This window comes from Rhinoderma darwinii, chromosome 4 (assembly GCF_050947455.1).
Source record: "Rhinoderma darwinii isolate aRhiDar2 chromosome 4, aRhiDar2.hap1, whole genome shotgun sequence".
In the NCBI taxonomy this organism is placed as follows: domain Eukaryota; kingdom Metazoa; phylum Chordata; class Amphibia; order Anura; family Rhinodermatidae; genus Rhinoderma; species Rhinoderma darwinii.
In genome coordinates this window covers 335,022,394-335,035,497 of record NC_134690.1, presented here as the reverse complement: position 1 = coordinate 335,035,497, position 13,104 = coordinate 335,022,394, and the positions used below count along the sequence as shown (strand labels likewise).

The window sequence follows — 13,104 nt, the reverse complement described above, 5'->3', positions numbered from 1 at the left end:
ACTTCAATGGGTGCGTGAAAACAACGCATGCCACACGGACGGTCCTGCGTTGCATGCGCGAAAAACACGCAAGAGCTGTTATGTCCATTCTAATTAGTCTATAAAGCTACACAAAGCTACTCCAAACCAGGAAGTGCCTGCCTTTCAAGTGCGAGGGGGCAAGTCTAGCCAGTGCCAGGAGAGTTGTGTGCGGATAGTTTTGAGCGTTTCACAGCCATACTACAGCCATGCCGCGCGGGATGGATGTGGAGCGCCTCATCCTTTTTGTCCAGGAGCATCCAGCGATATGGGATACCAGATGTGAGGAGTATCATAACAGGATGGTGAAGGAGGACGCATGGGAGTTGGTGGCCAAAAACCTCTTTGGGCAAGAGTGGGAGACTGGCCGAACCCGGGACCGCACTCGGTTGGGTGAGTACCTGGCATTTTCTGTCAATGCCTGTCATGCCTATCGAAAACCTGGGCCCTGTATGTGTATTGCGCTCATTAGCACGAGAAACTTTGGTGGAGCAGGTGCTTCCCCACGTCACACCGCATTGCCATTGCAGGGCCCTTCATTTTGAAGTGAGAGGTGATAGTTCTGATGGCGTGTTATGTTTTTGTTACATCCAACAGTCCAAGATATCAAGACACGGTGGCGGAGCTGCCGTGATCAATTCAGGCGAGAGATGGGTGACAAGGGACGCAGCGGAGATGGGGCATCTCGCAAACGGCCCTACATATATACTAAGCAGCTGATGTTCCTGAAGGACATCATGGATATGCGCACGTAAGCGTTTATGCCGTTGCATGAGTGTAATGTGTGTTTGCCAAGGTCCTGTCTGCCAACGTGTTGTTGTGGGCAATGTTAGATATTGTAGTCATACTTTTTTTGCTCCTTGTAGAACCACCGACAATTTGGAGGACACAGCAGAGGAGACTGACATGGGGGAGTCTGTGGCCGAACCCCCTGCTCCCAATATCCTGCCACCCAGCCCCGAGCTGACACCCCAGGAGCCCGCACCAGGCCAGTCAGAACGGCCGGTTGCCTCTCCAGCCCAGGAGCGTCCCGTGCGAGCCCGCAGTCGGCATGTTCGTGCCCCACAGCCCTCCACAGCTGCCCAGGTGGATACGCGGGTACTGGACTATCTCAGGCGAGCCGCAGAGGAGGATGGGAATGATGCCTTCGGCCGCAGCATTGTCCCCCTCCTACGCCTGGTGCCGATGGACCTTATGGGCCGTCTGCAGGCGTCGATCGTCACATTGATCGACGCTTGCAGACCGCCACACAATCCCCATATGTGTTTCACGGCAATAGAGCAGTGGCGAAATAATTACATGCCGCCACCCACGGCCCAGGTGCCTGGGCAATTCCACCCTGTTCCCCAGATGGTACGGCCGTATCCCTACATGCGCCCTATGGCTCACCAGCTGCCAGGGCACACATTCCACCCACCACATCAGCACCACTATGCTGGCGAGGGACAACCTACCCAGCTCCAGGTCCAGCATTGTGGTGCTGATATGCAGGAATATGCCTCCCCAGGACATAGATACCAACACCTGTGAGTGTGTTGGTGGGAATATCTTTGGACGGCAATGTTGTGTGTGGTGCAAGGCTGCCCACGTTTGTTGTGTGCGCACGCTGTTGTTTTTTTGTTCGTTACACCATGTTCTTCGTGTGTATGTTCAGGTGCAAAACGTTTTAGTTGGCTCCAAAGCCATCAAGAAAAATAATCATGGTTAATGGTTTGCTTTCATGTTATTATTCATTTAGACCACACAACACAAGGTTTGCCACAATGTTCCTTTGCCTACACTCTCACACACCTCTGGCCTTTTGGACCAATGCATGGCCATGTGATATAAGGTTTTAGTTCATCTGTCGGGGTTTGACATAGCTTGAAAGCGATTGCAAAGTTTAGGTCCTGCCATGGGCCCCGAGGCAAACGAACTACACTTGCACTTGGACGGTCTTAAAGTGTAGTCGGCACAACAGGATATATGGGGAAAGTAACTCAGCAACTGTATAAAGTCCTGCTGAACCCCTGAGAGATGTAAGCTCGCAACGCGCGTCAAGGGTCCTCTGGTTTTGCGCGTCCCTAACCCAACCCCAAACCCACAAATACACACAATAGTTACATGGTCACATGACACGTGGGTAGTGAAGCCGCCAAAGAACATACACCCCTTCAAAGGTCTTCTGGCCCCCACGGTGCTGGTCCAGATGGGCACGCAAAATATGCTGCCAACGTATCACGCACGCGAAGGCCAGAAGAGACAGAACGCCCTTGAGGATTCACCGGGACATTGTCAGTGGTGCCTGCATGTGTCAGGATATATTCTGCATCAAAGTTAGCATCATTAATGCGGCAGAAGTTATGCAGAACTACACCCGCTTGTATAACACGTGTGACATTCGGCATGGACAATTGCATGGTTGAGAGAAATACACGCCACCTGTTTGACATAATGCCAAAGGCACATTCCACACAGCGCCGAGCTCGTCCCAGGCGGAGATTGAACATGCGCCGACGGTCATCCAAGCCCCTTCTTGCAAAGGGACGCATGACTTGCCTAGTGAGTGCAAAGCCCTCATCCGCAACGATAACATACGGGATAGGGGGGCCACTGGAGCCCGGGAGGATGGAAGGTTCCGGCACCGCCAGTCAACTATTGAGGAGTCGTTTTCCCATTCTTGAAGAACGGAATATGCGTGCATCAGCGGAGCTTCCATACGAGCCAATGTCAACAATAGTGAAACTATAATTGGTGTCCGCCAAGGCTAACAAGACCATAGAAAAAAACTGCTTGTAGTTAAAGTATTGGGAGCCACTGCGTGGGGGCTTTCTCACACGAATGTGTTTGCCGTCTACGGCACCAATGCAATTCGGAAATTCTGTCGCTCTAAGAAATCCCTCCGAAATACTTAGCCACTGTTCTGTCGTGGGCTGCGGCATGACCGTGCTCTTTAACCTCTGCCACAACACGACACAGGTGGATGTGATAATGAACGAAATGGTGGTCACTCCCAAAAGAAATTCAAAATGCAACGAATGATAGCTATTGCCTGTGGCCAGAAATCTAAGAAAAAACGAGAAAGAAATACAAAGGCAGAACATATGTTAGTGGAGGGCTGGATAAGCAGACAGCAGCATGGTCTAAGTGCAATCCGTTTCACACATACCTCAAGGTCACAAGCAGCCGTTCTTCGGCCGAAATGCAGCGTCTCATGTTGGTATTCTGGTAGGTGAGACCAGAGCGAGTTTGCGCAAGAAGAAGGTCAAACGCGGCCACAGACATGCGGCAGAAGGCACGAAATTTTTCGGGATGCCGCCTTAACTCCTCATACAGGGTATGGAAATGGCCTTTTATAGTACGTTGCGCCACAAGTGGATGAACCCAAATGCGAGTTCTTACAGACGTCCGGTGCTGCAGCATGTGTCGCCGCTCGCCAAACCGACGTGAGATCATCCAGAGAAGAAGCACACGTGCCAGCGATGGCGAAGCCATAATAGTTGGATGTCAAGGCAATTGCAACGTAAAGGGAAAAACACACGCTTGTTTCTGCAGAGGCGGAAAGAAGGTTCAAAACTGGGTTCTACCAGCAAGCAGGGGTTGGGCCAGCTGGCCTATTTGTAGGCAGGCGTCCCAATAATCCCCTCTGTGTTTTTTATGCGCGATGCAAACGCTAGTCCTGCGCGCGTAAAAAACGCAACAAGCCTGCGTATACGCAGACCATACGCAATACAAACGCGCGAAAAACGCAGCGTTTTTTGTGCGCGCAAAACGCACACGCTCGTGTAAATGAGGCCTAAAGGTGGAAAAAGTTCTGAAATGATTCATCTCGTACTGACTTTTTAATATGACAAAAACTGGCCTTTTAACAAGGGTGTGTAGACTTTTTATAGCCACTGTATATGTCAACATGTTATGACATCATCACATTAAGCCTATAACTGGGGCTCAGAAAGGACAACAGTGGACGGCAGTTCCAATCAGACGATATTGAGATTTGAAGGAGAAAATGGGGGTGGGCGGAAGTCAATTCCCACATGATGTTAAATGGAATATTCATTTCAACTGCAGCATGCATGCAATATGTGCTTATATTGTATGCATATAAGATGGTACACAAAGAGATGTTTGAAAGGAAACCCTGGAAAAATATTTTCTTATCTTACTCTCTAATGAATTTTCCTCACTGTTAATGAGGTTTTCCAACCATTAACTTTCATGGTAGAGCATTATTGGCTGCAGTTGTCATCACTACAGCCAGTGATTGGCTGCAGCAGTCACGTGTCTGTGTGTCAATAGTAAAAAAAATCCACAACATGTCTATGTTCGATACGTCATCGCTGCAGCAAGAAATAGATACCGATGTAGGATCCGATGGCGGCGGGGATCAGTGAGGTGAGTATGGCTATTTTTATATGAGTACAAATTTTTTTTTTAAAAAGTTTAAAAAAAAGTTTAAAAAAAAAAAATGATTCGCTGGACAGCCCCTTTTAGTTACAGTATGTGACCTTAGAAAATAGCATACGGCTTTCTAAAGGTTTGAAGATTTGCGCAGGTTCCACACAGTCTGCAACGCTGGGACAAAATTGGTGGCTATATCTTCCCCTCAGAGCTCAATCAGCTGAATAAGAAAAATATGGCTGCTTTCTTACAGAAAGATGCCTTAGATGCCATGGTTAAAAGTGACCGCACATCTAAGCCGTTAGAGAGATGGGGTCGGCCCCCTCTGACAGTCCATTGCCTCCACCCCCAACGCAACTACGGGGTGACGATGGTTGTCATTGCAACCTGGGGGTCTGCCTACAATTCATTTTTTCCCTGTAAAAGTAGTAAAACATTTTAAAAACTGTATACATTTTTGGTATTGCCATAATAATATTGACCCGCGGAAAAAATGTAGTATGTCATTTTTATTGCACAGTGAACGCCGTAAAACTAAAACCCAAAAAAACAATGAAGGATTCACTGTTTTTTTTTCCCATTCCCCCCACAAAGAAAAGGTTTCCAGTTTCCTAGTACACCATATGGTACAATAAATGGTGCTATGAAAAACTACAACTCGTTCCGCAACAAACAAGCCCTCATATGGCTATATCGATGAAAAAATAAGAAAGTTATGACTTTTAGAAGCTGGGGAGAAAAAAACTAAATGAAAATCCAAAAATAGCTGCGGTGGGAAGGGGTTAATGCTAGCATAGATATGCATAGGTAGGGACACAGGTTTTTCAGGCAAAGTAATATATGCATGTGGTGGCACTCTATGTTACGTTTAATATACAGTATATGCATATAGGATATATATGCACTCACCACACCTTTTCATGTGTGAACTCACAAGCGCACAAACATATTTCACATTCACTTCACAGTGTATGAGAAGTGTCGGCAGTGATGAATAGACACTCCTGTCCTGGGTGGACGTGATGTCTATTAACTCTCAAGACTCTTCAGTAACTTTAGTGTGTGAGTATGTGACTGCACAATAGTAAGAACACTATCTGCTGTGTAAATGAATGGGGAGAAGTGTATGACGCTGATTGGTCACTGATTGGTCAGCGTCATACACTCCTCTGTACAACACCAACTTAGGTTCTGTAAACATTTGTGTTTCTTTCCGTCCTATCAAGGTTTTGGTTCTAGTATTTTTAAAGACAAGAATAGCATAGTCTACATCACTGTTCTTTTTATACTGAAATCTGTTTCATCTGCCAGAAAAATTATCTGACCTGCTTAAACCCTTCTCGACATTTGACGTACAGTTATGTCCTAGCTGGTTGTGGGGGCATAAAGCAGGCTCACGGGCTGAGCTTACTCTATACGCAGTGGGTGTTGGCTGCAATGGTCAGGCCGTTCACCATTTAGATCAATAGCGACTACGGCATATGAGCCGTTAGTAACAGGGAACGGCCCCCACTGTCAGCCCGTTGCCCCCCCTCACTGCGTGATAGGGGGATGGTTGTCATGGCAGCGTGGGGGCCTACTGAAGGCCCCCCAAGTCTTCTATCTTTGTGCTACTTTTAAGCCCTCTACAAAACATAATTGTTGAGGTATATTGTGCAAGCAATCCAACAATCGCTTGTTTAAGCTACCATGGGGGTAGGGCCAGCATCAGCACACGGAAAACCTGGGCAAGTACCGGGACCCATTACCCTTCGGTGGCAGTTATGGCTCCTCCAGGAGTGGAATCCCCGGCTAGAGTGTTGCCGACAGGATTTTGCTTTTAAAGGGAGACCCTGTCTAGGAGGCGACGTAACTACCGCTATAGGGCTGTGGCATGAGGGGGCCTGTGCCGCCCGCTGTGGCCCTGCAAGCAGCCGCTATGGCTGCTACAGCGGTAGCGACACCACATTCAATAGTATCTGCATCTTTAGGATGCAGATACTATTGAATGCTATGGCAGAGCAGGGAAGTAGCTCCCTACTCTGCCATTTACTAGGCTACAGACTCCCAGGCAGAGTGCTAGTTGCGCTCTGCCCAGTACTTTGGCTCTGGGGTTGCCCCTGACATCACTGTCCATATATGGAGAGTGATGACTGTCCATATATGGACAGTGATGCCAGGAGGAGAGAAGGGGTCCCAGGCAGAGCACTAGAAGCGTCTCTGCTCGGGGACTCATTTTCTGGGGAGGCCCCTGACATCACTGTCCATATATGGACAGTGACGTCAGGGGCTCCTCCTGAAGCGGAATCTCCGGCCAGAGCGTCATCAATGCTCTGGTTGGGAACTCCACTCCTAGAGGGAGACCCAAAGGTGCTACCTACAGGGAGTGGGGCTGTGTGGTACTACCAGGGAGGGGGTTGTGTGGAACTACATGGGAGGGGGATGTGTGGCACTACATGGGAGGGGGGCTGTGTGGCACTACCTGGGAGGGGGGCTGTGTGGCACTACCTGGGAAGGGGGGCTGTGTGGCACTACTTGGGAGGGGGGCTGTGTGGCACTACCTGGGAGGGGGCTGTGTGGCACTATTTACAGTGGGCACTAAATTTATGGGGGCCTAACTTCTTTATGGGGGTATAAACAGGGCCTAACTTCTATATGGGGGCACAAAGTGAAGTTTTCTGCCATTTTACTGCCGCCGTGAGTTCCAACGCAAAGGGGCCCACTAAGTCTGTGTCACCCAAGGGCCCACATAAACCTGGAGCCGGCCTTGCATGGGGGACTAATAAAAAAGTAAAAAACTGTTAAATAAACATTTTTTTTATACAAAAAATATAAAAAGTTCAGAAAACCTGATTTTCCTGTTTTTGTCTAAAGTAGTGTAAAAAAAAATGAAAATAGACATAATTGGTATTGCCGTATCCATAAAAGTCCCAACTATTATAATATAACATTATTTAACCCGCACGGTGACCCACTGACAAAAAAAATTGGCTATTTTTTCGTCACCTCGCCTTCCACAAAAAAAAATGGAATATAAAGTGATTAAAAAGTTGCATATACCCAAAGATGATACCAATAAAAACCACAGTTCATCCCACAAAAAACAATCCCTCACACCGCTCAATTGATGGGGAAAAAAAAGTTATGCGTCTCACAATATGGCGACACAAAACAATTTTGTTATTAACAATTAGTTTATGTAACTGTAAAAGTAGCAAAACATAAAAAAAACTATATAAATTTGGTATCATTGTAATTGTATTGACACGCAGAATAAAGTTTACATGTTGTTTTTACCACACGGTGAAAGTCGTTAAAACAAAACCCAAAAAATAATTGAGGAATTGCTGTGTTTTCCCATTCCACCCCACAAAGAATTTTCATTTACCAGTACATTATATGGTACAATAAATGGTGCCATGAAAAACTACAATTTGTCCAGAAAAATTCGACAGAACAATGAAACAGTTATGTCTTTTGTAATGCGGAGAGGAAAAAATGTAAATGAAAAACCGAAAAATAGCTGCCGTGGCAAGGGGTTACATTTTTTTTGTCTGCCAATCACCTTTAGATTGTAGCATCTAAACAGCATCTTTGACAGTGGCGTAACTATAGGGGTAACAGAGGTCGCTATTTCGACCAAGCCGTGAAGCCAGGGTGCCCGCAGCCCCCCGCGCCACGTCTACTAATCGTTACTATAGTAACTGGCGCCTATGTTATAAACAACACAGGCCCCTGTTACAATAGCGCAGCGGAGGTCCTAATGTATTTAAGCCCTGACTTAGTAATGGACGCTGTCAATCAGCCAGTGGCCATTACTGAGACGGAAGTAATAAAGTTTAAAAAAAATACAAGGACATAAAAAAAAAATTTTTATTCAAATAAAAAAAAACACACAACTCTCGTTGAGAATAAAAAAACGGTGTCATTGAAGTAGTCCTCAAATCCGAAGTAGTCCAAAAACCCAACCTATAAAAAAACACAAACACACAAAATAAAATTAGTGAGACATAAAAAAGCAAAACAATTATTATACTTACCTTTCCTGGGTTCAGCGCTGGAGCTGCAATGTTAGCCAGCTGGGCCCTATATCTAAGCCTATCATGTGTGATACTGTATGCTGAGCCGCTGTATCTAATCCTATCCATAGCTATTAGGTCCTAGTGCTATAGATATGCTGACTCCCCTGACGTTTTCAGGCCTTATTGACGCCCCTGGCTGCTAGTGCTGCATCGTTGGGTTACTCAGGAGACCCAGCTGAAAGTCGGCCATAAAAAGAAGTTGGGCGGGCCAAGAAGGACTTTTGCATCGGGGCCCATGAGCCTTTAGCTACGACCCTGATCTCTGAGAGATCAGAATTGGTTCTATCCTAGCAAAATCTTTATAAACTACCAGGTTAAAATTTCCTTTAATAGTTGATCTGAAAAGTTTGCCTGTCACGCCCTTTCGAGACATGAAAAGCTGCTGTCAGTCTGGAGCAAATGGTCTAAATCAGCAAATTACGGCTGTTTACAATCACCACAGATTTCCCATTAGGGCACTGGATTTCATAGCACCTACTGCAGAAAAGGACATCCACTGCATTCTGCCTATACCCAACAAATTCTTGCCAGTAATGTCCAAAATATTTTTTTTTTGCATGTGCTGATACCATGTACCATCTACAGCTGACACATAATATTTTGTCCCTTGTGCCATTTGGAAAGAAAGAAATATGAAAATATTTCTACTGAATAATAGTGAATAGAAAACAAAGAAATCTGTCAGGTGGCACAACCCAAATTTGTATTTGTTTTCTCTAACACAAACTGGAAGTAAGTTTAACAATTCATTTCCGACTGATTCGCCTTCAGTATCCGAATCATCCTCATAATTCAGGAAATAAGTCTGAGAAGAGTTGCCAAAGCCATTGTGTTTCAAATATATTTTGTTCATGTAGTAAGGTACAGTATAAATAAGCCAACTTAAATTAGTTGTATTGTAAGGTTTAATGATGTAAAAAAAAAAAAAACCCTTGAAGAGAAAGCAAGTTTTGTCTTGTGTACACAGCCTTGTTTTTAAAATCTGACGTGGCAAATTATGTGGTAATAATTTTGGAATGGTTTTACTTATCCAAGCTATTTTGAGACTGTTTTCTCGTGACACATTGTATTTTAAGTTAGTGATAAAATTTGATCGATGCATTTAGTGTTTATTTGTGAAAAACCCCAAAATTTAGAGAAAGTTTGGAAAAAATAGTACAGGGTGGGCCATTTATATGGATACACCTAAATTAAATGGGAATGGTTGGTGATATTAACTTCCTGTTTGTGGCACATTAGTATATGGGAGGGGGGGAACTTTTCAAGCTGGGTGTTGACCATGGCGGCCATTTTTAAGTTGGCCATTTTGTATCCAACTTTAGTTTTTTCAATGGGAAGAGGGTCATGTGACACATCAAACTTATCGAGAATTTCACAAGAAAAACAATGGTGTGCTTGGTTTTAACGTTACTTTATTCTTTCATGAGTTATTTACAAGTTTCTGACCACTTATAAAATGTGTTCAAAGTGCTGCCCATTGTGTTGGATTGTCAATGCAACCCTCTTCTCCCACTCTTCACACACTGATAGCAACACCGCAGAAGAAATGCTAGCACAGGCTTCCAGTATCCGTAGTTTCAGTTGCTGCACATCTCGTATCTTCACAGCATAGACAATTGCCTTCAGATGACCCCAAAGATAAAAGTCTAAGGGGGTCAGATCGGGAGGCATTTCTTCTGCAGTGTTGCTATCAGTGTGTGAAGAGTGGGAGAAGCAATTTCTCACATTTTCAGGAAAATTTCTTAAACCTATTTTTTAGGGACCAGTTCGGTTCTGAAGTGGCCTATATATTAGAAACCCCCTGTAAGCACCACATTTTAAAAACTGCAGCACTTAAATTATTCTAAACAGCATTTGGAAAGTTTATTAACCCTTTAGGTGTTTCACAGGATTTAAAGTAAAGCGGAGGTCAAATTTACAAATTGACAAACAAAATTTGCAGCCATTCTATTTTAATCCATTTTTCTGTAACACAGAAGGTTTTACCTGAGAAACACAACTCAACATTTAATGCCCAGATTCTGCAGTTTTTAGAAATACCCCACATGTGACTGTAATGTGCTACTAGACTTAAACACAGGCCTCAGAAATAAAGGAGCACCTAGAGGATTTTGGGGCCTCCTTTTTATTAGAATATATTTTACACCCCAAGGAATTTATCTAGGGTTATAGTGAATCATTTTGAACCCACAGTTTTTTTTTTGCTGAATTTATTGGAATTAGGAAATGAAAATGAAAATCTACATTTTTTCTGATAAAATGAAGTTTAAAGAGGCTCTGTCACCAGATTTTGCAACCCCTATCTGCTATTGCAGCAGATAGGCGCTGCAATGTAGATTACAGTAACGTTTTTATTTTAAAAAAACGAGCATTTTTGGCCAAGTTATGACCATTTTTGTAGTTATGCAAATGAGGCTTGCAAAAGTCCAAGTGGGTGTGTTTAAAAGTACAAGTCCAAGTGGGTGTGTATTAGGTGCGTACATCGGGGCGTTTTTAATACTTTTACTAGCTGGGCGCTGTGAAGAGAAGTAACATCCTCTTCTCTTCAGAACGCCCAGCTTGTGACAGTGCAGATCTGTGACGTCACTCACAGGTCCTGCATCGTGACGGCCACATCGGCAGCAGAGGCTACAGTTGATTCTGCAGCAGCATCAGCGTTTGCAGGTAAGATCGACTTACCTGCAAACGCTGATGCTGCTGCAGAATCAGCTGTAGCCTCTGGTGCCGATGTGGCCGTCACGATGCAGGACCTGTGAGTGACGTCACAGATCTGCACTGTCACAAGCTGGGCGTTCTGAAGAGAAGAGGATGTTACTTCTCTTCACAGCGCCCAGCTAGTAAAAGTATTAAAAACGCCCCGATGTACGCACCTAATACATACCCACTTGGACTTGTACTTTTAAACACACCCACTTGGACTTTTGCAAGCCTCATTTGCATAACTACAAAAATGGTCATAACTTGGCCAAAAATGCTCGTTTTTTTAAAATAAAAACGTTACTGTAATCTACATTGCAGCGCCTATCTGCTGCAATAGCAGATAGGGGTTGCAAAATCTGGTGACAGAGCCTCTTTAACCCCTTCACGCTCCTTGACGTACTATTACGTCATGGCAGCTCTATCGTTCGCGCTCCATGCCGTAATAGTACGTCTTGCAGTTAGAACAGCGGTGCGCGCGCCCGGCGCGTTCATGCGCTGTGATAGCTGCTGTTTCTGACAGCAGGCTATCACGGCATAATGGGACGGGACCATTTACTATGGTCCCGCCTCGCCGATCGCCGCTATTGGCTAGTCAGTGAGTAACTAGCCAATAGCAGCGATCGGTCTCATTCAGCACAGCAGTGCTCGAGCCCGGCGTTCCTGAGCTGTGATAGCTGCTGTTTCTGACAGCATGCTATCACAGCATAATGGGCCGGGACCATTTACTATGGTCCCGCCTCGCCGATCGCCGCTATTGGCTAGTCAGTGAGTAACTAGCCAATAGCAGCGATCATTCTCGTCACTTCCTCTCTCTGACCTCACATCCTGCTGCAACCGCCCTGAACGCCCTGTTGGAGTTAGCGAGGCGTTGAGATCGGTTGTGAGCAGAGAGTCAGAGAGAAAAGAAGTGAAAAAAAGTGAAAAAAAGTTTCTAAAACAACGTTTTTTTTGCTTCCCACCACCCCATCCACTACCCACTCCTGTTCCCTTCCTCTTTGAGTTCTACCCACGTTTTTTGGTCAGTGATCTCCTATCACTGACCACTTTTCAGTCTTCAGGACCACATTTCTTGGTCCCTGGGGATTTTTTTTTCATTTTTTTCTATATAAAACATAAAACAAAAAAAAAAATATAAAAAGAAAAAAAAGAAACAAAAAAAAATAGTTAGTTTAGCCAATTTTGAAAATTTAACTGGTTAGTTTAGTATTAGCCCCTTCCCGCTCCTTGACGTACTATTACGTCATGGCAGCTCTATCGTTCGCGCTCCATGCCGTAATAGTACGTCTTGCAGTTAGAACAGCGGTGCGCGCGCCCGGCGCGTTCATGCGCTGTGATAGCTGCTGTTTCTGACAGCAGGCTATCACGGCATAATGGGACGGGACCATTTACTATGGTCCCGCCTCGCCGATCGCCGCTATTGGCTAGTCAGTGAGTAACTAGCCAATAGCAGCGATCGGTCTCATTCAGCACAGCAGTGCTCGAGCCCGGCGTTCCTGAGCTGTGATAGCTGCTGTTTCTGACAGCATGCTATCACAGCATAATGGGCCGGGACCATTTACTATGGTCCCGCCTCGCCGATCGCCGCTATTGGCTAGTCAGTGAGTAACTAGCCAATAGCAGCGATCATTCTCGTCACTTCCTCTCTCTGACCTCACATCCTGCTGCAACCGCCCTGAACGCCCTGTTGGAGTTAGCGAGGCGTTGAGATCGGTTGTGAGCAGAGAGTCAGAGAGAAAAGAAGTGAAAAAAAGTGAAAAAAAGTTTCTAAAACAACGTTTTTTTTGCTTCCCACCACCCCATCCACTACCCACTCCTGTTCCCTTCCTCTTTGAGTTCTACCCACGTTTTTTGGTCAGTGATCTCCTATCACTGACCACTTTTCAGTCTTCAGGACCACATTTCTTGGTCCCTGGGGATTTTTTTTTCATTTTTTTCTATATAAAAC

At 45.2% G+C, this 13,104-nt stretch overlaps 1 long non-coding RNA gene across 1 annotated transcript; it reads left to right on the top strand.

Moving 5' to 3' along the window:
* Positions 1–324: 324 nt before the first annotated feature.
* Positions 325–918, top strand: LOC142761259 (uncharacterized). Its single transcript, XR_012883587.1, has 3 exons — positions 325–411; positions 616–769; positions 885–918. It is a non-coding gene; the product is annotated as an uncharacterized LOC142761259 (long non-coding RNA).
* The last annotated feature ends 12,186 nt before the right edge of the window (positions 919–13,104 follow it).